Here is a 24447-nt window from a genome sequence, read left to right as displayed (position 1 = left end):
TTGGCATAGTTGGGCAATGCCTCTGTGGCTTCAGGCACAGTGCAGGCAGCACTCCTCAGCCCCAGGAAGGTGTGCTCTCCCAGCCCACACCTGCCTCAGCAGCACACCGTGGCCAGTCACTACTACCCCACTCCTGCACCAGACCTGCCATTTTCCACACCCATGGGAATGGTGGGGCGTGGTGGCTGAGCTCCAGGGGTGGTGGAGCAAAAGCTCCATCAGCTCAGCAGGCAGGCTTTGAGGGGGCAGAGGAAAATGCTTCAGAAAGTCATGTACAGATCAACAGAGCAAACAAAGAAACAAAGGAGCACAGACATTAGAACTTATGCCTACTCAGTGAGCCAGAAATGAATGCACAGAGGGAGGCAAACTCCAAGAGTCTGTAGGATGCCTGAGCCAAACAAAAGCAGAGGAGAAGGAGCTCAGGAGAAGCCAGCCTATCTGGAGAAGATCAAGCTCCCAGTAAAAACCTCAGGGACTAAAGAGTGAGCTTTTGGTGAACTTGTTTAAGCTTTTACTAGAGGATGTTAAAAAAAAAAAAAAAAAGAATGTTTGGCCCTTTGTAAAGGGAAGAGGTGGCTGACTGGCAGTCCAAAATCCAACAGAGCCACTGTGTCTGACCTATCTTGTGTGAATCCGTAGTATTCCCAAGAAGATCCCTCTGGCAAGATGATTTTACCAGCATGGATGTGCAATGACAAGTGCCTGTTTCTCTGCTTCACTGTGAGTAATTCAGATAGGGATAGCAGTAGCTTTAGGGACTTTTTAACTTTAGGGACTTTTTAACTTTAGGGAAGCTTTAAAATATCTATATTTTTACAGTTGCCCATTGCCCTCGACTTTGTGACATTAAAATTAATCTTTAAGATTCAGCAGAATACATCTCTATGTGTTCATAATGTTTCTGATGTTAAAATACAAAAACAACATTAAAAAAAATTATTGTCACTGAAGAGTCCAAAACTGAGTCTGTCAGGAAGAAATGAAAATGTACTTTCCTTCCTCTCCTTTTCACAATTCTTGTTTAATTTCGTATTGCTCTTGGCATTTTAGCTGGGGATCAAGATCTACAAAACCCCTTTCTTCATTTTATGTTCAGTTCCACAAGTTATATGTGCACTACGTCATTGTTGGCTTTGGATTTCCAACAAGCTTGATTAGGACATTTCTGTGTGAGCTTTCTTGTATACTGCTCAGCTTGGGCACACCTCTGGGGGTGCAAACCATCACAGAAGCATGGGGCTAGAGGAAGAGAATGACCAAAGGAAATCCTCAGTCCACAGAGGATTGAGCTACAGTTGCCACTTTGTGCAAGCCTGTTCCTCCTCCCTAGGTATGGTGTTTACATGAAAAAGGGGAGGGAAAAAAAAGGGTAGGGAGCAGCAAAATGGAAGAATGCTGACTTTAAAGCAGCAGAGTTTTGGGTAGAATTAGGAAGCTCTGAGAGACATCTGAAGTCTTCAGCATGCCAAGAGCTATCTTCCTACCTACAACTGAGTGTGTGCCCCTGTGAGTGTATGAAGTCTGGGAATCACAGAGAGTGTCGACATCTCTTCCAGTGTTGTGTTTGGACCAGCCCAGTGAATGCTTCCCATTTATTTTCCAGGTCTGCATTCCTACCTAGGGCTGAGTTACACACTCTGATATCGGCTTTGGGGAAGGGAGAAAGAGATAAGGGAACATAAACTCGAATTTGGTACAGTCCCTTTGTGTGCATAGGTGAAAAAGGGCATCACTTCAATGTGCTGGTCTTTTCACATACTTTTTGTAAATCCCTTTTTCTGTCTTGTTTCCTGGCTGAAACAGCTAAAGTGGATTTATAGAGCTCTCTGACTCTGACAAAGCTACCAAAATGTCTGTTTATGTCTCTAGGCCCTTAATTACCACCTTCTTCTTCATTTCCCCAAGATACACAGTACAAGGGAAAGTGCCACTGGGAAACATGGCCATTGCTGTGGTGGTTTTTGTTTAACTGCAGCTTGACCTGGGGACTGTAATTGCAGTGTTTTAATGTAACATCAGTGTAATGATGTGTAGGCAAAACAACAACAGAAAAAACACAGACTGAGGAGGGGTAAAAAGCCCATCTTAGGGGGCTGTAGTGTTTGAGCAGACAAGGACTCGAACCATGTTTGGTCCTCTTCCTCCTCTGTAAGTGCCTGGTCCTGTTCCATGCAGCTACAAAGCTGCTGGGCCCTGACGGTGCTGAGGATCTCGATGCAGGTGAGTCCTCACTGGCAGGTGAGTCCTCAACAGGTGATGGTGGTGGTGCAGGGATGTGCCTGCATGCTCAGGGAGCTCTGGTGCCATGCTGACTCCCCATCCAGCAGCTGGAGTGGGGTTGGGCAGATAGAGTGGCATAAAGAGTGGCACGGTGCTGGAGGCAGATGGGCGCTGGTATGCTGCAGGGGATGGCTTTTAAATCCTAATGTCTGAGAAATTTGCCATCAGTGGATACTCTTTCTAGGTTTTGCCCCAAGGGATTTCTTCTCAAATCAAGATCAGAGGCTGCTAATTCATCTTCAGTCATCTAAAATTCAACAAGATGAATTGTCCTCTAAGATTCAATGAGATTAATTTATTGTTTGCAGTCTGTGAATCAGATAATCTGAAAAACTACATTTTTTAACATTCTTTTTAATTCTGTACAAGGGCAGAAATAGCTTCTTTACATTATTTAATCTTATTTATTTTATTTATTGCCTGTGTATAGTGTTAATCTGTATTGAATAAAGGAAGCACCTTGGCCGGCTTTCCATTTTTATTTCCATTTTTCTTTTAGCAGACAGACAGGGCTCAGCAGGAAGCTGTGACCAGTGTAATCATTGCTGTAGATGAAAGGGTGTCCCCAAAAAGGGATTAAAGAGAAAATTCCTGTCATGGTAACAGGAAGTCTGGACAGCTGAGATGGCAAAGTATTTTGAAACCAGATTAGGAAAGAGGTGTAGCTTTTGACACAGATGCCCATGTGTGGCTGCTAATTAGAGGGAGGAAGGGCTAGCTGGAGGGTGATGGCCACATGGAGTCTTTGCAGAGAGGTTCTTCGGTTTCATCTGGTGGATGAGGACATCTCTTGTTGCAAGCTTGGGGTTTTTTCAGCAGTTCAGCTTTTCAGGAAGTTCAGGCTAAACTAATCCAGAAAGGTCTTTCTTAATGCAGTGTTTCCCAGAATCTTTCTGCATATCCAGAAGTTCTCTCCTCAGCTTCAATTTCCCCTAGAGAAATAGAAAACCGAAAAGACAACACAGTGCAAACCAAACCTTCCCTGACAAGCCATATGTATCTTGCTATTGAAAAACTCTCTATTATGGTTTACATTGAGTCTATATATTAATCCAGTTACTCAGATCTTTGTCTAGAACTTGTCAAAATTTAAAGGTATTCTCCCAGTTTGTTCTTTGCATCAAGACTATTAAATTAAAATTTTTCTTATCAGACACCTTAAAGACTGATTTTGTAGAAGACAATGGACATAGGCATAAGTAGATGTCATAACCTGAATTTGTAACCAATAGGTAAAGTATTGTCTATAAATATTATGCTCTTTCCCTTTATCCTGAAGAGTAGCACAAAAACGCACACTGCCCACATACTTGAACAAGGCAGGCATCCAAATCTCTATCCAAAGCCAGGTCAAAGGTGAATCTCCCAAATCTAAATCCAAAGCCGGATTTGCACAGCTCTAAATTTAATTCACTGCACCAGCAAATGCTCTCAAGGGCTCAGACATCTTGAGTGCACTGCTGTAGATTTGAACTCCAGGGCACCAGACTATTTTCCCACACAGCTCTTCAGCAGCAGTAACAGTAAATCTTGACTCTTTGATGAAGTTGTGCATCTTTGTCATTTTTATAACTATAAAATTACTCTTTTTGAGGGAGGGACTTTGTGGTGCTGGTGATTGGAGTAAAGGGATTCATGTTTAGCTGGCTATGTAATAATCTATAAAGGTGTTATAAAAGTGGAGAGCTCAAGAAAAGCTGTCAGTCAGGGATCTGTGGCAGTTGCACAAATTTCTTCTCCCCCTATTCCTCTGCCTGCATACAAAGACAGTGGGTACCAGCTAGGAAGATTGCAGCTGCAGACAGAGCTGTGGCTTAGAGAGAAAGTCCTGGCATGCATTTTTGGCATGAGAAAATGATCATGTATGAAAACTCTGGACTGCTCAACAAGCAGAAAGTCCAGAGCTCATACACTGGGGAATATTGCTACAGACACTAGTCACAAAGGAAGTATAGTCTCTTTGGGTAGCTGAAAGATTACCTTACTTTTTCCCACTAAATGCTGTATTCTATAGGGAAGGTCAAAATCAGATCTTCTTAGGCGTGCCAGGTTTGGTACTCCATCTGGAAGTCAAAATAAAACCTTATTGATGGAATTGGAAGTGCCAAAACAGCAATACATTTTGTTCAAACTCTTGAGTAATAAAATGATTCAGAATATCTGACACAAAACATCCATGCTTTCTTATAAATTTCTTTCAATTTGTGACCTCAAGTAAATGAGCCGTGACTCCTTCACATAATTATGCATGGTTCTTCCTGAAGGCTGAGACCTGTCTTAGCACAAGTCTGGCCATAGAAGAAAGGCAGTGCAAGGTACACTTTGGACTTTGCCATAATTTCACTGCTTGGCCATCCCAAAATAGGGGGAAAGACATCCCAAACTACCCTTCCTCACACCAGCTCTTGCAGCTGCTGGACAGAAGAGATGCAGATTTGATTTTGGCCTTTGCTGTCATTTCTGCAGTGATGGTTGCTCAGAAAATTGCATTTATTATTATTATTAATATTTTTATTTTTATTATTTTTATTATTGTTGTTGCTGCTGCTACTGTTAGTGTTCTTATATAATAATAATAATTTGTGCTCAGGAAAATCTACCTGATTTCTGATGAAATATTAAAGTTATCAGGACATCACTGCTTAGGTGGAAGCAGTTGCATTTTGCATTTATGCTTTACAAAGCATAACATTTTTGTATTGGTCCAGTCTCAAGCAAAAAAATGTCCTACTTTGACTTATTTACTCCTGGACAGGGAGTGTGCAAGGAAAATCTCATGAGAAGCCTGCCCCTTCTGTTCTCTAAGTGGGCAGGACAGGTGGCCTTCCCCAAAAAGGACTCTGAGTGCAGAAAAAACATATTTATTGTAAAAAATTTCTTCATGATCTTTGAACTACAGAACATGCTGCTGGTCTATATAAAACTGGAGGAAATAGAAAATGGGTAAGAATAAGGTGAGGAAAAAATGTAAAACTAATTTCTGTAAGGTGTATACCTGACCATGATTGCCCTTCTCATGGATGTTGAACTAACCTTCCACTGGGATGTTCATATAAACAATCGTGAGAAAATCTGGCGTGCTCATTTTGTGGTGCTACAAGATAATACTCTGTGTGAGTCATGCGAGAGTGGATAATAAACGCAGTGGGGTTTCCTGGTATTAATGGTCAACAACTTACTGATACTGCAGCTCGTTGTAAAGAGCACTACCTTTTTATCATGCAAGAAGCTTATTTGAACTCCTGTCCCTCTAAGTGTGTTTTCTTGATAATTTTCAATTGCATCTTCTTGAAAGCTGCCTAATTTCATTATTATTCTTCAGTGAAGTGTTTTAATTTTCTTTCCCTCTTATCTTGAAGGGACCAAGGAAATTTGCAACTGTCTTTTGATTTTTGCAAATATTACTGTCTGCAGAAAAAATAGTCAGTTGTAATTACATCTTCGTTGTAACATGCTGAGTTTTTGTTCTTTTGTTCTGTTCAGACTTCTCCCTCGTGTTGATTTTGCTAATCCTAGACTTTAAGAGAACTAAATATCTTTAAATATTTAGAGGAAGTATTTGAATCCAAACCATAACAGGGAGGAAACAGAGAAATTAAAAAATGCAATAAATGCCTCCAAGGGGCAAGTGAACAGCCTTGAGATACTCAAAGTACTGTGGTTTTCTGTGTTTAGATGAGAAATTACATGTCCAGTAGTTTGTAAACAGTGCAGATTTTTCATCTGCAGTTCAAAGGGCAAATAGATAAATGATGACAGGCTCTGGAATTAGGGATAATGAAAAGTAACTGTTCTACAAGGACCTCTATAAGGAGAATTTGATGAATTTCAGATTATTTTTTTGGTCACACTCTGTTGATTAAAGAAGCAATATCATGGGGCTTGTGCACGTGCACTCCTTCCAGAGAATTTGGTAAAAATCCCTGTTCGGGAGCACAAAACTGATCTCCGTGGCTGCTGAGCAAAGACAGCTGTTGCAACTTGTGGCAATGCTTTCGAGCATCCTCATTCTGCAGAAAAGCCAACTGGTCTGCGTCTAGGCAGGGTGAGATGTCATTCCACCACATGCACAGTGAGCATGCCTTACTGCTGCTTTGGGCTGTGGAACAAACTGAAGCCATGGGAATGAGCACTGCTGTAAAAGAAAATCAAACAACTCAGCACTTTGGAAGCTGACTCTTCAATTCCTATGATTTTTCACTTCTCCATGTGTCCCTGAGGAGGTGCAGGGATGTCTGTGAGGTCCTGAGACCCAATCCAGTTGCTGCAGAGGAGTCACAGACTTGGTTCCCAACAGCCATGGGGGAGGAGGAAGGGGCACCAAAGTGAAATGCTGCAGGATTCTGGGGGTGGATGACACGGGTGAGATGTGTGTGAGCTCTGGGACAAAAGGACATGTGACACAAGGACTGTTCAGCTGCATGGTTAAAGGAGAAAATTCCACTTTCCTAGCTTTCTGGTCCCTTGTTCTCCCCATTCCCTCATACTAGATTTATTTTCATTACGCTCATGCTGAGCTCCAGGAGGACTGGGCTAGGGGTGGAGGAGGGTTCTGGATAGGAAATGTCAGCTCTCAAGCCTTCTTGCATGGACACACACACCAGCCTTCTGCCCTATGGAGCCATGGAACATCACTGGCAGAGTATCTTCCACTGTGCCACTTCTAATTTTGGTCATCATGCATGTCTCTCAAATCTCCCCAGATGCCTTTGGAAGCACAATCTGGCCTGCCTGATATTTTTAACTAAAGCCCAATCATTTCTATTATATGAATTTGTAGGATCATGCTAAAGAATTTTCCGTCCCTAAATTGCAATGCTCTTGACTTCAGGCAGAACACTGATGACCAAAATGATCATGAGATTGCTGACCCTTATCTCCCCAAGCCTTCAGAAGGTCCTAAGTCTCCTCTTGAAGAGTCAGTCCCCCCAGAGTGTGGTGGGAAAGGCTGCAGGCAGCTCTGAAAAGGAGAGACCACCGTTTGTGACCAACAATATCCAGGTTAACCCACAGGCTGCATTGCAAATCAGTCCCCACTTCAGGCTGTGGCACCTCAGATTTATGTCAAATCATTCCAGAACTATCCCCTGTTTCATTGTTTTGTGGTTATTTCCTGTCATCTTCCAGGGCCATGAAAAAGAAAAGCAAGATACAAATTATCATAAGTAGATGCTCAGCTACCAAAGGATAATTTTGATCTATGAATCTGAATTGTTATTCTAAAACCTATATACCTAAATGCAATTGGACTTATTCTTGACTGCAAGAATTCACAATATCTTCAGTTCTACCTGAGGGACTTTCTTGCCACATTTCATACAGAAACCAAAATGACAGAGTTATTATGCTGCTTTTAATAGAAATAATCTTAAAATTCATGAGCTACTGTCTTCATAAATATGTATTATGAAGTGCCTATTTTAATGTGATTAGATGTTAAATAGCAGTGTTCTGGAATACCATACTTGGCTAAGGAAAATTTCAATTTTATGACAACAGCAAGTTTTAAAAGTTTTTTCGTAATTTCTGGGTTTTTTTTTTTATTAAGGCAGCTATAATATTACTCAGAAGCAATGCCTTTCTAGCACTTTTTCCATCTGCTTCTGTTTCTCTAAATCCATAGAAATTAGGCTTTGAGGGTAAAATTTCAGATCCTAAAGACCCAATCTGCTTTGGAAAGTGGGCATAATTTCATTAAAGCTTATTCTGTTTTCCACCGTATTATTGGGTTTTTACTGTTCTAGATCCAAAAGACTGTTCAAGTGACAGTTTGGTTCTGGAGAAGTGAACTACTAAGCACTAAATAGTTATTGCTGCAGGTACGGGAAGTAAAGTTCCTTATCAAGCTCTGAAAATTTAATAGAGAACATGTGAATCACAAACAAGAGAAATTTTCCAAAAGAGATGTATATTTGTATTCAAAAAAGACAGTCTCTTTTTTGAAGTTAAATTTTTTAATACCTTAATGAATCTCAGTTTGCTCAGAGTGTTACTAGCTAATCATACCTTTGTAGCTGTTCATGGAACAATGTCACACATATCATATATTATTTATTCCTATGTAAAAACCTGGGTGAAGGAGCTGCATGGGTCAAACAGTAAAAGAGGAAAGACAGGAAAATAATAAACAAATACAGATATTTTGTGGCAAATGGCCACCTCAGAGCTGATTATAGAAATAAAGAAAATATAGGCCCTCAAGTGCAATAGTGTTGCAAATGCTTGCTGGAGGGAAAGTACACTCTGAACAGAATATGAGGGAAGAACAGTTCCAAGGGGAAAAAAAGAAGTATGTATGGTTTGAGTTTGAAACCATAACTCATTTACATTAAGAGATCAATCAGTGGGAAAATCCATTCTGCAGTGTTAGCCCATCAGTGAACAAGCTAATTGAACACAGAGCGAGCGAGAGCCTGGGTGGCCTCTTCTCTTTTATCTGCACAGCAAAACCCACAGCAGCTCCAAGATCCCCCTCTCCACAAGCCTGGTGCTTTCAGACAGGGTGACCATTTGACTGAGCCCAAGGAATTTCATCTGAAAGGGCATAACTTCTTTGAAATTTATTTCCCTGCTTTGGAATGGGGCTTGAGAGCTGTAGTCAACAGTGGCCCGGGGTAGGCTGCTGGGCAGGTCTGGTGCCCTGGCCATGGGCAGGAGCTGTGTGGCCATGCTGGAGCTGGAGCTGGAGCTGGAGCTGGAGCTGGAGCTGGAGCTGGAGCAGAGATGGCACACTGTGCTGAGACCTTCTGAAATAAACATGCTTATGTTACATGCAGAATCGTCCCATCTTTCCCCTATGTTCTTTTGGCAGAAAGGCTCACAGGAAATATCCTGTTAGTGGAGATAAAAGGGTTGATTTACTCTGTTCCTGGTAATACATAATTGCTTAATTGCAAGCACATAATTAAACTCCATTGGGAAGGTTACAGTGGCAATGATTGCCCAGCAAAGACCAGTTCCCCCCGAGAGGCAATATTTGCATCAACTGTATTTTTTTTGAAATGGGAACAAGGGAAAAATGCACTAAAAAACCTGAATGTTTGGCAATAGCTGTGGAGGCATGGGACAAGGGAGGCTGGACATAGCCAGAGAGGCACCAACAGAGGAAGGGGAGATAAGGTTTTCAATTATTCTCCTCACTAAATGAGCTGTTCGTGGAAGCTGTCTCTCTGCAAAAGCACTTCTCATGGGCTGAGGAGGTTGCCAAGCCCAGCAAGTTCTAAAGGGGCCTCTGATGTGCTGAGCACCCTCCAGACAGTGACAACATTGGGGCCCTCCTGACCCCACCAGCCACCCTCTGAAGGTTGTTGGTGTGGATGGCATGAGGCCCAAGGGAGCCAGGGAACCACCAGTGGCCAGAGCAACTGCAGGCTAGCCACATCTGGAGCAGCAGAGTCAGTGGGGAGCCACAGCTTCCCAGAGCAGAGAGACCACTACCCAGCCTGTCCCCGTTGTAAGGAAACAGCCTGAAAGGAGCAAACAGAAAGCTGTTCTTCCCAGTGACAGGAGGCACTTTTGCAAACTGGTGCATGAGTCATAACTCCTTTCACTGAAACTTGTTCTTCTGGAAGTCAGAGCTAAAGATACTTTTTAATTTCTTTGTCATGTAAATTCTGTGTCACTACTGTATTCGGCACCCACCACAAAGAAACAGTACTTTGCTGAGACTGGCAGACTTGTGTGCATGTTCACAATTCCAAGGCTTCCCCAATAACTGTAAGTGAATGAGGTCCTGTTTGTGCGCCGAAGAACACTGCATCCATTTTTATCATTGGTGATGAAGAAAGTATGAGAACTTAAAGACAAAATAAAAACCTTCAGTGCACAAGAGATGCTGTGTTCCTAACAGAGAGATGACAGTCAGTTCCAGCCTGTGGGAGACAGTCTGCAAGTGCAAGTAAAGAGCATCACTTTACAGCCTGCAGAGCAAAAGAAGAAAAATCTCTGCTTCAGAAAATGGTGCTTGCTTTGAGCTGGCAAGAAATATTTCAATAACAGGTTGTGGAGAATGTAACTTCAAAGTTTGGAAGTTGATGGAGTTTTGGAAGCAGTTGCTGAAATTTGCATCCAAAAGTGATTTAACTTCCCCAGTAAGTGATGTGTACACATGGCACACACCACTAAACCACATATGCACTCAATGTATGAACTCCCACTTTCTTGACTTCCCATTCCTGCTTTAACGTTTTTTCCAGCATAAAAAGAAATTAATCAAGCTTGCAATAGGATGTGTGTATAAATGCCAAAGAAAAAATTAAAATCAGCTGCTATTTCAAATTACTGAGCCTGGAACACTTTGTTTGGATACTTAATGCCCTGTAAATCCTGTACACCATTGTGGGCAACCAGTTAAAGGAAGAGCTCTTTAGGCCAAAGCTGTTCCAGGTTTGTTTGGCTTTCTTTGGTAGTATGACCTTTTACAGTGACCAAAATTGTTTTAAAATCATCAGGATCTGTGGAGCAAACTGTTTTTCTGTGAACTGGTTCCTTAGAGTATGGCAATTCATTTTAAAAGCATTTTCTTTGCTCCTGCCAAAGAGGAAACATTCTGGACAGAAGAGAGAAAATGGGGGGGACATGATGGAGAATGCATTGCCTAACATCTTCTTTCCCCCAACTTACTCTCCTGAGAAAGTAAAATTTCCTGGGACCATATGGAAGCAGAATGGCAACAGCCTGCAGTATGTGAAAGGTTTCTGCAACAAAACAGAATTCCTTTCAGCCTAAAAGTACAATCTAAGCATCTCACTCAACGTTTTTAGGAGATATCTTTCTTTTGAGAACTTGTCAGCATAATTATGGTAGGAAAAAATTTACCAAAACAAATCTTTACTTTATGAATGCTGGTAGCTGTCATCTCTAAAAGTGTTTAGATACAGTACAGGAAGAGAATGAGACAGAAAATTTTTACATCTTGTTTAATACTCTAAAATTATCACCATCACTGCTAAATAAGAAGGGACACTTGGAAGAAAAACATGCAGTCATTTTTCTCTTGGTACTATTTAAATTGAGTTCATTTGTACCTGTACACCTGGATTTAACAGTAGCTAGTGAAAGATGCAGCAGCTTGAGCCTCACCTCAGTTGGTGGAAAATTCTCTCTGTTACCTTTCCCTCACTCCCTTTTCTATTTTTTTCTGCTGAGTAGTATCTTATCTTCTCCAAAGACGTGAGAAGGTGCATGTCTGATCACCACAAAAGAAGTAGAGCCCAGAGAGGTAGCAGCCACTCTGAAAGCAGGGGAGCATGCCACCTTCCATGTTGCAAGACTAGCAGAGCCACCTGCTGTGTTTCATTTCCATGAGCACGTCATTAATCCTTCCATTTGGTAGGAAGGGCAGTGCTAATGGAAGGCCTGTGCTAATGCACAGGCTGGCAGCTCCTAATTTGCATGAGGATTTAGTAATCTTCACTTGCTTCACGATTCATCCCAGCAGTGAGGTGAGGAAAGCAGCATGTGCTAGGGCCTGTGTCCGACCAGCCTCTGCCTGATCCAGGGCAGCAGAGTGGATCTGTGTCCAGCAAGAAGTGTCACATTAGGAACAGGGAGAAAAAGGACATGCTTTTCAAGCGGAGCAGGATGCATTTGCCTCTAACTGTACCTTCCTCAAACTTCCATTTTCGAAGTCTGCCACCACTTATGTAAAATTGTGTTGAATGTTTTGGGCTCAATAAGCAGCACACTACAAGCAAACAGGAATGTTGTTATTCAGAGATATAAATTATATGATGCTGGGCATGGGCCCTGAACTCATCTGCAGCATCTTTCTGATCATATCCCACAGATAATCACAAAGCGTTTTGAGGTAACAAAACCCTCCTGGGATAAAATACAATAGCACTGCAGTCAGTTACAATCACTTGGCACAGCCAGAGTTTTGTTTGCTCTTACTGGGCAGGGACAGTACCTGAAATACCAAGTCCTGCTGAAATACCTCATGGTTGACATCAATGATGCACATGCAATTAATATTTCCTGGTCTATAATGACTCTGCTCTCCTAATGCAGCAGAGTAGTTAGAAAAGCAATGGCACATAATGGCACATAAACACTTTCCAAGTGGCTGTCCTATTAAGGTTATGCAAGACCCAGGGCAGTCCTCTGCAATGTGATGTCAGCTCTGGCTCCTGGCCTGACACACAGTTACACAACAGGACAAGGCAAGGGCAGAAAACGGAGATTCTCTGGAGTTACCAATTTTTTGAAATACCGTTTAAGCACATAGCTTCTATTGCCATCACTGGGAAAACATCTGATAGGTAAACAGTGCTGAGGAGATTTATGGTCACACTTGGACATGACGATTTTTTTCCTTTCCTATATATTATTCCTTATTCTTCTTTTCATGTATTTATTCTGTTTTTCCCTCTTTGCGAGTCTTGGCAGGAGAGCAAAAGAAGCTCAAAAGTACATAGCATATGACTGAGTAATGCTCTACTAAAGACAGAGAATTTTTTTTTTCTTTTTGGTGGTTTCATTTTCATGAAGTTTTTTTTGTTACTTTGTGCATAAGCTGTTAGCCTAAAAGCCCTATTGATAGTAATCATTCCTTCCACACTGGTTGACTTCTGCTAATTGCAAGAAGCACGTGGTGGGGATTTGGCCCAGCACTAGGGGTGCTGGGAGATCACAAGCAGGGAAAGGAAATGTCATGTCAGGCTGCACAGAAAAGGAAAGGGAATCAACACAAACCTTTTTCCTCACTTTCTGCTTAAGCATTGTAGCAGTGAGTACTGAACATACATGGAAGTGCATCAGCAGTGGAGATGAGCCCCAGGTACTATCTTTGGAGGATAGGTTATGCTGATCTCACTCCCCAGTGCTGTTTGGAGGGATCAGAGATCTCATGTGGGAGAAATGGTAGTTTCCTGCATTAGCCACCCTTTTGGAATGCTTTTTTGTCCTCTCTCAATTTAAAACCATATAGGTGACCCTGTCTGATGAGGAAGTTGTCCAGGAAAAGAGGGGATTTTGTGCTTCTCAGAGCACAGACAAAGCCCTGCAAAAGGATGTCCTAACACTCGTTGTGGGACACGGCTGTGTGAAGGAATTCTCTTTACTGGTGCTGGTGAGAAAGGTCTATATGTATGGGTACATGGCTGCTGGCCTTGCCAGCTGGGCTCCTCACCACAGCCACAGCAGAGGAGTGGGCTGGCAGCACAGCCACAGGCAGGAGAACCAGGACGTGCAGTGCCTGCAATCTGAGCAAAGGGAAAGACAGAGGAGAGGGGCAGCATGCACTAGTGTCTGTTATCCGGACATACTACCCAAAGGAAAGGCCTCTGCCCAATCAAAAGGGTTTTCTGGAAAACTCCTGGTGGCTGAGAGTCATATGGAACCCAGGGCTTCCCTGCTCCTCCTCAAAACACACAGGTTGCTACTTGATTCCCGTATTTGTCCATCAGGCTCTCTAAACAACTTGACTGTTCACTCAATTGCTCGGTCAGGAGAATGCATTTGCTTGACATGTTGGAGTCCCAGCTACTCATATGTGTATTGTCCTTTCCACTTACACCCAGTTTAGGCCTTGTCAGAATAAAGCTGTGAAACTTTTCAGATAAAACCAGTATTGGTAATGAAGGTAATAAGGGTTTGAATTGTAAGCACTGATAAAGCTCAGTCTGAAATAAACATTTTGTCTCCAATCTGCTACAATTTTATGTCTTCTTTTATCTCTGATACATACCAGCTTGCATTAATTTATTTTAGTGGTATCATGGAAGAAGATATCAGAGAAAAATCACTCAGCCTAGGATTTCCCTATTGGTGAAGAAAATCACACCTGAACACAAAATGACCTATTCTATATGACATCAGAAAGTGCAAAACCTTGGATTTTAAAAACTCTGGAGTTTTGTGAAATGTTTGATTCTGATCTGACATGTGTGGCTCAAGTCTTCGTGGCTCATTGTATGTTGGGGGTGTTTTTCGATGAAGAAAATAAGCAGTAAACCCAGACCTGAATGGTCAGGATCCCTGGAAGTCAATGCATTAAAATACAATAAACCAATTCAGAATACTGGTCTTTTCTCCTTTTGTTCCCTGTTACCCTCAACATCTCCCTTAACCATCCTTGGTAAGATTTTTTCTGCAGGGTGTGTATTTTATACTCTGAAAACTTGGTACAAATATATTATTGTCAGAATTGAGACACAACAATGCTTGCAATCCAACTACCTATTGTGGATTTCATATGTCTGAACTTGTGACTATCTATGAAAAAAATTAAGCTTTTCTATTCCCTGTCTAGTCCTCACAATTCCATTGGAACCATCATTCAGGGAAAAGAGACCTTCTCAGTGAAAAGCAGCTCTCTTTCTCCTAGTTTATAAAAAGTCCTTGGATTTCTCTGAAGCAATACAAATTCCTTGCATTTTATAAAAAAACCCGTTCCACTTGAATGTTAATGCTACCTCCAAATGATGTGTCTGTGTGTGTGTGTATTTGAGTGGCTTTAAAGAAGCCCTTCACAAAATCTGTTTGCATCAGAGATGCAACTGCTGAACTTCCATCTGAATGTTGCCATTGCTCTCATCTCATCTCATCTCATCTCATCTCATCTCATCTCATCTCATCTCATCTCATCTCATCTCATCTGCTTTTCCAGTCATTCTCAGATGTGACTTCCCAACCACAAGAAATTGTTTTGAGTTGGTATCAGCCTAATTCATCTATATTTTCTTTGTCTGAAAGAAGTTTTTAGTGCTAAAAGAAAGGAAGGGATTTTATTGCCAACTCCTCAATTTCTGTGGAGCAAAATTCGGGCAAGAGAGTAGATTTCCACAGGTCAAGGTCCACAGGAGAGGAATATTTTTTTCAGAATACTGGCTTTAGTCTGCCTTGACATAGATCATCCTTGCTGTGCTTGGAAAGAAGATGAATCAGGCCATCCAGTGCTAAAATGAGCAGTTATGTCCTGACGCCCAAGTCTGTCAGTCCTGGCACTATTTTGTCTAACTGGTTCTTTAATACCTCTGGATACCTCTGGAATACCTTTCTCCCCTCAGCAAGCTAGTCTAGGTTCTTTCTGCCCTCACAGTCCCCGTTTTCTCACCTGTATCTCTTTCAGGTCATCGAAGATCCTCAGTTTCTGGGAAATTAGATGAGTTCAGCTGACATCAGTGAAGTTTCACCATTAAACATGCTTTGAAGGTATGACCTAGTACTGTCAAAACTCAGTCCTTTCACTTCCCTCTTAATTTTTCTCTGTTCCTACCTTTTATCTCTTGATAGATTCACAATGTTCTTTCCAATCACTTTAACATCTAAGCAGTGTGAAAGTGCTGATGCTCACTCCTACATACCATCATCAGCATTCAGCTCCCTTCTTCTGTTCATATTTCTGAAACTTTCAGATCTTCATCTTCACACATGCCCACTACAGCATTCTGCTGGGAATCTAAAAAACATATCAGATGTCAGACATATAAAGAAATTTCTGAGATAATTTTCCAGCCCTGTCTTTTTGATATGAAATAAATCTTGTTTTAGTGACTCTCACCTGGTTTCTTGAGTTCAAATTTTCAGGAATTACCTTTAATACCACTCACAGGGCAGAAACTCTGCCAGTTCCTCTGACATTATGTATATCTACCCACCTCTGTCATGACCTCACTCTCCACTGTCCATTTGACCTGTTGCCAAAAGGGAACTTTTCTGTTTTCTTCACTTTGTCCTTTTTGAATGCACAGCTTTTCAGAGGTGTCCTAATTCTTCTGGAAAGAAGAAGGCTGGTCCTCCATGTGATTTAAGTCCTTTCCTTAAACCCTGCTCTGACTGCAAATGTCTAATTATAAACGATGAGGTACTACTATCTTTTTTAATTAACTTATTTGACAAGTTTGAACACAATAAAACCATAAATCATTGCCAAATGCCCAGGTACATATGTGCTAACTTTTGCAAGAATGCCTTTCCTATCACCCTTGCTTTAATTTTCCCCGTTAATCTTCTAATTCCTCATTTATTAGGTCTTGAATAAGTAGAATGAACCACAAATACAGTATCATTCACTACGTGTTTGCACAAACATGTTTATTTTCCTTCCTACCCCTGCTTAGATTATTTGTTGTGTTAGAAGCCCAGCGTGGCCTAGGAGTTAGATAAAACCCCTACATTCAGCCAGCACCTTGCAGTGATATCTCTGGGATGCTCCTGCCATGTGCTCCTACGTTTGGCAGAGCAGAGTATGGCAAAGGTCTCACAGTCATGGCTCAAATCTTGTGCCACAGCAGCGGTGCACAGGCAGATTGTGCTGGCACCAGCAAGGAACCTCCTTGGAGAAAGGTTTGCCTCTGTATTTTGGCTGCTGTGTAAGATACAGACAGGATGAACGATTCTTCCTTAGGTTTGATCTCAGGACAGCTGACAGTCTTGCTCCCCCAGACAAGGGATGCCCTTAGTCAGAGACTTTACAGTAGATACCTATTTTTGCAGCCTAAGTTTTCCCCTCTTGGAGGTCTACTATGGAGAGTGTTTATTTGGTTGTTGTTAGGCTGATAGTTTATTTTGGACTTCAATTAAATAAAAACATATTAACAGTCAGCAATTATACAGAACTGTTTATAGATAGCAGTTTACAAATGATTTAAAGACAAGAGAAGTCAGAAGCTTGTTTGAAAACTTGGTTGTTCATAATTCACATGGTCTCAAAGTCTTCTTAGGCTTTGTTTTTGTTCATTTTACTGTTTGTTTTTGTCCCAGAAAGAACTTTGTGTAGTTTTGCTTCGTGTAGTCGGCTCTGTGTCTGTTGGTACACACTTCTATTGTGAATCTGCTGTAACCTGTATGCCTTCACTTTCTTACCTGCTCCAGAATTTCCTGTGCCTTCCTCTGATATCATTAATCACTTCGTCAAAAGAAACCTAATACTGATACCCTCCAATACTTAGGTATATACCATAACACAGAAAATTTTAAACTTGTGTAGAGGGGACCAGAGTGACGGGGATACTTCAGTGGGAATATTTGCCCTCAGGCAATGTTGGAATGACAAGAGATAACAAAATGGACCAATGCTGGCAAATGCCATGTAGAAATAGCAGATATGTTCAGTTATCTCCATTAAAGAAGCAATCAATCTCACACTGATTCTTATCCATCTGAAAAAATATCTCTGCAATGCAACCACAAGCAGTTAAACATCAATGAGAGCCAGACTTGCTTATTCAACTCTTGCTGAAGACATTCACAAGGCTACCAAAAAATCTAATGAAAACACTTCTGCTTTGGACCATGAGCAGAGACCTGGAATCAAAGTAGACAAAAAGCCCAAAAACTTCATTCTGTCTTGTTCTCCACCTGCAGAATCACTGAATATCTAAATGAGAACAATATGTCCTGGCAGCATGGCCTGAGTTCAGGCATGGCTCAGGGCAGAGCCCAGCCTGGCTGCCAAGCAGCCTCATGCACCAGAGATCTTTGAGATCTTCTCCTCTCAGGGTGCTAAACACACAAAAATCTCCTTCCTCACACCTTCCCCACTTTTCTCATAAGCAGACCAGATCCACATAATTAAATAGACAGTCTTCCAGGAACTTCAGCATTTACCTTGAAAACACAGAAAGCTAGAACTGTCACAAATACCTTGCTTTTTGTAGCACTGCTGAGAAAAAAAAAAAAATGAAAGCAAAAGGACAGTAAAATGTAATTATTTTTAGAATCATAGAATATACTGAGTTGGAAGAAACCCACAAAAATTGTAGATTTCAGCTCCTAACACTGCACAGGATAACCCCAGAAAATCACACCGTGATTTTCTCTTTTGTGATCATCACATAATCACAGCCATGAGTGTTCAATGGATGATGATTTTGCCATCATGGTAGGAGGAAAAATACTCTGCAAGCAAACTAGGTTTTCCTCAATTTCATCAAAAAGCATGTTGTTACAAGCACAAATACAGCAAAGTGGTGTTAACTTTGAGAGACTGACAAAAAATAGGCAGTAAAGCTCTTTGTGTCTGGTGCCTGCTATTTAAGGAATAATGCTGGACATGCTAAGGTGGGTAGACAGACCATCATATGTGTTGTTATTATTATGTGCAGTTAGATGGATTTGGATGAATTTGGGTATGTAGGCCTTCAAGTCCCTTGCTGGTAAGAAGACAGGAATCAAAGGAATTTGATCCTTCATTTAAAGTCAGCTGTAACAGAACTAGGGTGAACTTTAGTATTTCAAATATGACTGAGTTTGGAAGGAGGGCTTTATTTGTGGTGTATTACACCAAGAAGGTCAGAGGAACTGGAATAACGCCTTGAAGTTCTTCTCTGGGCTCTTCTCTTAATGTTCTCCATCCCCACCTCTTCAATTTTGCAGGTAATTTGCACATCCTTTTAAATAAGAAATTATCTATTATTCAGAAAAACCCAAAATACCAGAAGTGAACAATAAGCTAAACAATACCACCTCTTTAATGCAATGGAATATATGTTTATGCTACTTCAAATTTCTTGCTTTTAATTTTTAAATTTTTGTTGTTTTAAAAAGCTTTGGAAATTGCATTGTAGCTTTTGAGGCTCGTGTGCTGCAAAAACATTTTTCAGAAAAATAACTTTGCTTGGAAGTAATTCATTTTCCTATAACATCAATCAGAGCACATACCAAAATGAGACAAATTCAGAAATTCCGTCTTTCACCCTGATGTGATAGAAAGTATAGACCTTATCTCTTCTTGCCTTTTCAAATGCCTGCATGCCCGTCATACTTTCTGACGAGTTTTTAGGTGAAGAACACACTTCATGGTTATCACGTGTGAAATCAGAGTTCCAGATCCTTTGTGGTATGATGGAGTGGACTCAGTCCCACTGTCAGTTCTCCCAATTGCTTTGGCAGACATTGAGGCTTGGAGTGCTTGGCTTATACCTTTTTCACAGAGGTTTTGAAAAAGTTTTTAAAAAGGTGGTACAAATTTCTTATGGTTCTTTCATGTACTCTTGTGTTCATCTTTCAGTTCTTCTGTACTTGTGTCCATCTCATTTTTGACAATGAGCTACATAGCTGAAAATATTAAGCTGTTGAATAATAAAAGTACAAAGTCATCTGCAGGTTAGGTCAAAGGTCCTGCAAAAAGGATCAAATTAGCAAAAAAGTGACAGGCAGACACCATAGAGGAGGCCAAAACAGGTCAATCAGATTCACTAGCTTTGTCTTCTTAAAGCTTTTCATCCCAAGATATGTAAGTGCATCTGGTCTGCATTAGGGTATTGGAGTGCTGCCTACAGATATAAGCCTACACACTTCAGAATACATTGAAGAGCAAGGACAAGTGAGAGGTTATAAACAGTTCTAAATTTATGTATGGATCTTAGACTTAAAGCAGGAACATTCTCATTTTCTCGCTGCTTGTCTATCCATCTCTTTTTTAAACTCACATTTTCCATGGAAACTAAAGCTTGCTGAGAATTAAGTATTGACAGAAATAAGCTCTATTTAATGGAAGGCAGAAGTTTCTCTATTATACCACCTCTAACTCTGACACCATGATCTTTTTTTGTTGAGGAAATGACAATGAATGTAAAGACTCACTTACCCCTGTGCATGGCCGACCTCTGCTTGTGCTCCTTTTCCTGGGAGGAGAAAGACAGACTGCTGCTTTTGACCTTTTCAGTGCACCAGGAGAAACAGAGGGAGTTTAATATGATAAAGGAGCTGTGACTTGCGGTGATCTTCTCAGCAGTCACACACTGAAGAGAAGGAGGAAGTAATTGAGTTGCCTCCTAACATTGGGTTGGTTTGAGAGCAACGAAAGAAGAAATCTTGTCAAACCAGATGCAAAGTTGTGGGATCTGTACAAAGAGGATGGGACGGGAGAGATGATTGGGAGGAGAAAATGTTCTTTGCTGTGTGGAACAAATTTTGATGCTATAGGTCCCTGACTTGATTGAAGTACAGCCTTTCTGTATACTTCTTCCAGACTGTTGTTCTAGGATTTGGGTGGGAGAAATTACTGCAAATCCAGCAGTCTCGCTGCGCAGGTATTTTAATGAGCTTGGACTGCGGCTTGTAATGCTTGAAGAGCTGTTGCCTTCACTCTTGGAGAAACAATGTTACTGCAGAGGTGAGAGGGGGACTTGGATCCAGTGCATGCAAAGAGAAAGTATATTGCTCATTGCTACTATGAAGCAGAGACATTCTTTGGAAAAGAGCGTACAAACTATGACCTACTCCATTCCTCTGAGTCCGAGGGCAGAAAGTAATCCAAGGATAGAATAATAGGTTAGTTTCTGTTCTTTGTTACAGAATGCTTTGGAGAGATGAAGAAGACAATTCAAATCTGAATGGATTTCCATTATTTGCCCCCAGAACTGAAGTGCTTATAATATAGACAGTAATACCTGTCAAGCACTGCCTTCCCTCCTCCTTGCTGTCTTCCTCCACCACATTTTGTTTTTGTTTGTAAGAACAGATTGCTCTTCTGAGATGTCTCTGAACCTGGCAATGTCTCAAAAAGGCACTGCTCAGTTTTACGAGTGACAGCTACAAACACCAAAGCTGGCTGGATCCATTACACACCCCGTTTATTCAAGATGTAATTCAAGACAGGCCATTTATTCAGTTCAACTACATGTAAAGTAGAATGACCCTGTGCAGGAATGCACAAGATCAGGAAGAAGGCTTTAAGCAGTGTTCAGTCATGTTTGCACACGTCTTGTACGGAAGTACAATATGTTGGGGATTTTCTGGGCCAAATGCTTCAAGTTGCTTCAACTTACTTTCTGCTAAATAAACACAATAAATCACAAGCTTGTTTAAAGGTAGAACAAGCCAATTTCTTTTATAAGCACAGTAGCCTCTGCAAAGTAATTTCCTCTTGGTCCAGTCTTGTTTGTCTACTGCAAAACCAAATCATGTGACATTTAATGAAAGAGCAGAAGATTTTGTCCACAGATAAGTGCAAAAAAAGCAAATTTTGAGCTATGTGCTCAGCTACCCAAAGACAACTACACTGTCCTTGGTTTGCTTGTTAACTCTTTTTCCTTGTTCTCACCTCATTTCTGTACTTACCAACCTAGTTTTAGAATGTACCAGCATATTGATCTGTAGGTCAAGAACTGTCATTTGTAAACTTTTGGGAGCTACTGATCTCAGAATCATACAATCATTAAAGTTGGATAGGTGACCACAACAGCTGACTAAAGACAAGCAAGGAAAAAGAGAGCTGAGTCCCCCATCCAGGGAAGGATGGGCCTCAGGGCAAGGTCCCTCTGTATCAACAATCAGTAGGAAAAGTCAGGTTAGCTGCAGAGTGGACAAGAAAATCTGAGGGTACACTCAGACCAGAGCAGGATGGAGAGACTCAGGCGTGACAAGGAGGCCATGAAGTCACTTTGCAAAGAGGCAAACAGACTGTGTTCACACCGCCTGCCCGGGTAGGGCATTTGCAGAGACAGGGGTCTCAGGACTGCCAAACACAACCCTGGGGACTTCAGGGCTGCCAAGCCTTTGCTGCCAGGTATCAGATCCTCTGCAACTGAAGAACTTAGGTTGATGATTAACAAGAATTAAGCCATGCAGAAGGTATAAAAGCTCACATTAGAAGGCTAGTTTATAACATTGTTCATTAGGCAATAGTTTGATGTAAAAAAAAAAAAAAGACAGTTCAATGTTGTATTTCCATTACTTGCTTTTATTATACTAAAGGTTTTTATACACCATGTACTCTCTGCTGGGAAATATGACTTCTGAATTGCTTCTCCACCCCCCAAGGGTGTTAGCGCTCTCAGAGTTCTAAAAATGAGTCTTGCATTTAAAGCACATCCAGAAAGACTTTGACTAATGTTCCTGTACAGGAATAGAGGGGTTTTTTCAAAGGAGAAGTAAAGTCATCCTGAGCCTTCACTTAATATTGGAGGCAAAACCCATCCCACCAGTTTCCTTTAACACAGAATTATTTAATATGCCAGCATATTCATTTCCATACTCCCACCATGATATCTTGGATGCTTTCCTAGAGGCAGCGTGACAGCCAAGAACTCATGCTTATCATCATCACCCACTGAAACAGAAGTGGACAAAAAGGTACTGTGATGTTTGAGCCACTTGTTTGAGCAAAATGGAGCTCTGATGATCTCCTGGGGTTAAGGAACATGGACCAACACAGGACAAGTACAAAGTGCATGAAACCTTTAAATCCTGTATATGTACATGTGTATGTATATAAGTATGCTACAAAAAAGGAAGGCAAAAAGGCCTCATTTATGCTATTTTAGCACCATAAAAATGTCTTGGTTTGTCACTTTGCTGGAGGGAGGAGAATAAGAAGGCAAGTATTATATTATTCAATTGATAACAGCTGCAAATGTGAATCAGATTAAAAGAATGAGTCATTCCCATTCTCATGGTCAATTACCAAAGTCTGCTGAGGCAGCTGATGCTAGAAGTTTCATCAGTGCAATTTCATGATCTGTAGTCCTGAGGGTGACTCAAGTTATGAGCAGCCAGACCTTGGCCCATGGAGTGAGCTGGAAAGGGATTTCCTGCCCTCACCCTGCCGAAGGACTAGGGTTATGACAGTGCTTCTGCAGGGGAAATGCTGACCCTGTTGCAAAACCCCAGCATTGCAAAGAAGCACCAGCACCACTGCACATCCTGATTTTTTGAAAGAGAAGTGTGGAAAATAGATGAAGCACAATCCTGATTGAGAATTGAATCCTCCTGGATTTGGATGCGACGTTTATCAGAGCAAAAAGGGGCTAGGTAGGATCTAGGATTTTTCTTCGTATATTTTTGCTTCCCATCAGTAAATACAGGGTGCTAGCTTATCAACTGGAAAAGGATTCAAGATAGATAACTCAAAATATTTCCCAGTGATCTCTTGGATATTTACATCAGTTTTGGCTCTGTGAAACAGCACAAAGGCAATTTTACCTCTTATAAGAAAAATCTGCACCTCTCATGAAGTCACCTCTATTCAAGAGCAGCTTCTTACAGCATACTTCCACTTCCTTCCCTGGACTCTGAGGTTGCTGTCAGCTCACAGCCCAGCAGCTAAACACGGAGTCTTGGCTCCTCTTTCTGCAAGTGTCCTGGGCCAGAGAATCAAGGAAAGACTGGAGAGCACAGACAATTCAGAGGAGTGTTTGGCTGTACAAAATATCTTTCCCAGCTAGGAAGCCTATTTGCCCTTTGGCAACTTTAACTCCTTGCACAGAGTTTCATCGTGAATGCTTTTGCATTTGAAGTGAAAGGCGGTAACTCTTTTGACTGAGGCGTATTGCAACACCATCTCCCTTAAATAGCCACAAACCCTTATTATTCTCATCTCTCTATTTTATTCTAATAAGACATTACCCCTGCAACCCTTTTGACATTTAGGCAGGGAGGGGATCTGGTAGTTAGCCAGACATTGCATTTCTAGTGAAAGTCTGCCTCAGAAGTCTTGTTTTTCTAAAGCTGACCTGTTGAGTGATTCAATAGGTTCATACTAGTATATGGCAAAGTACAGCTCCATTGGTTAGCATCCTAAATCTTCCAGATGGCTCATTAGAAAGATAAGAAGCAGAAGAAAATTCACTATCAAAGATCACATTGTGGCAGCAGCATCCATTAGCCTGAAGCTCACAACAAAAAGCTACCATGCCTCGGCATTTTTGAGTACACTGCACTTTCAGCCAGGATGCAGGAGAAGATCAAATTTAGAAAAGTAGAGCTTTAAATAGGGGTTCAGTTCAAAAATAAAGTGTACCCTTGGAAGTTATGTTCCTATAATAAATTTAGAAGCAAGAACAGAATAAAAAATTTACTAGCATTCTCAGGTGACAGGCAGTGTAGTCAGGTGGACATCCCCGAGTATGACATGCTGTTTCAAATACAGACTTCCAGGAAAAGCAGGGGCAGGACGATGTCTTCTTTTTCTGTTTATTACACAGTGCTAAGAACATCAGAGATGTGTGAAAAACTATAAATCTTCATATGTAGGCAATCTGTCTCAAATGGCCTGACAGCTCATATCAATAGTTCTGTGTACTTACTGGTTGTCTCCTGGTTTCCAAGTAATGAGTATCTCTGTAGCCAAATTTTCAAACCTCTGCTTACAACTAGGCACAGAAATAACAGGTTATTCACATGTGTTCTACCCATAGCAGCTTCGAGTCTGACATGCTTGGGCAGATTTTTAAAGCACTTGACAATAGTATTCCAAAAATAGCCTAAAGAGAATTG

The 24447-nt window shown here is 41.2% G+C and overlaps 1 long non-coding RNA gene across 1 annotated transcript; it reads right to left on the bottom strand.

Moving 5' to 3' along the window:
• Positions 1 to 2748: 2748 nt before the first annotated feature.
• On the bottom strand, positions 2749 to 21038 carry LOC148219871 (uncharacterized). Its single transcript, XR_015799687.1, has 3 exons — positions 19817 to 21038; positions 15591 to 15685; positions 2749 to 4346 (listed from the first exon to the last, which is right to left on the bottom strand). It is a non-coding gene; the product is annotated as an uncharacterized LOC148219871 (long non-coding RNA).
• Positions 21039 to 24447: the final 3409 nt, after the last annotated feature.

The sequence above is a fragment of the Sturnus vulgaris genome, chromosome Z (assembly GCF_052056855.1).
Source record: "Sturnus vulgaris isolate bStuVul1 chromosome Z, bStuVul1.hap1, whole genome shotgun sequence".
NCBI classification, from domain to species: Eukaryota; Metazoa; Chordata; class Aves; order Passeriformes; family Sturnidae; genus Sturnus; species Sturnus vulgaris.
The sequence above is the reverse complement of the archived record's forward strand: the minus strand, read 5'-3'. Positions and strand labels throughout refer to the sequence as shown.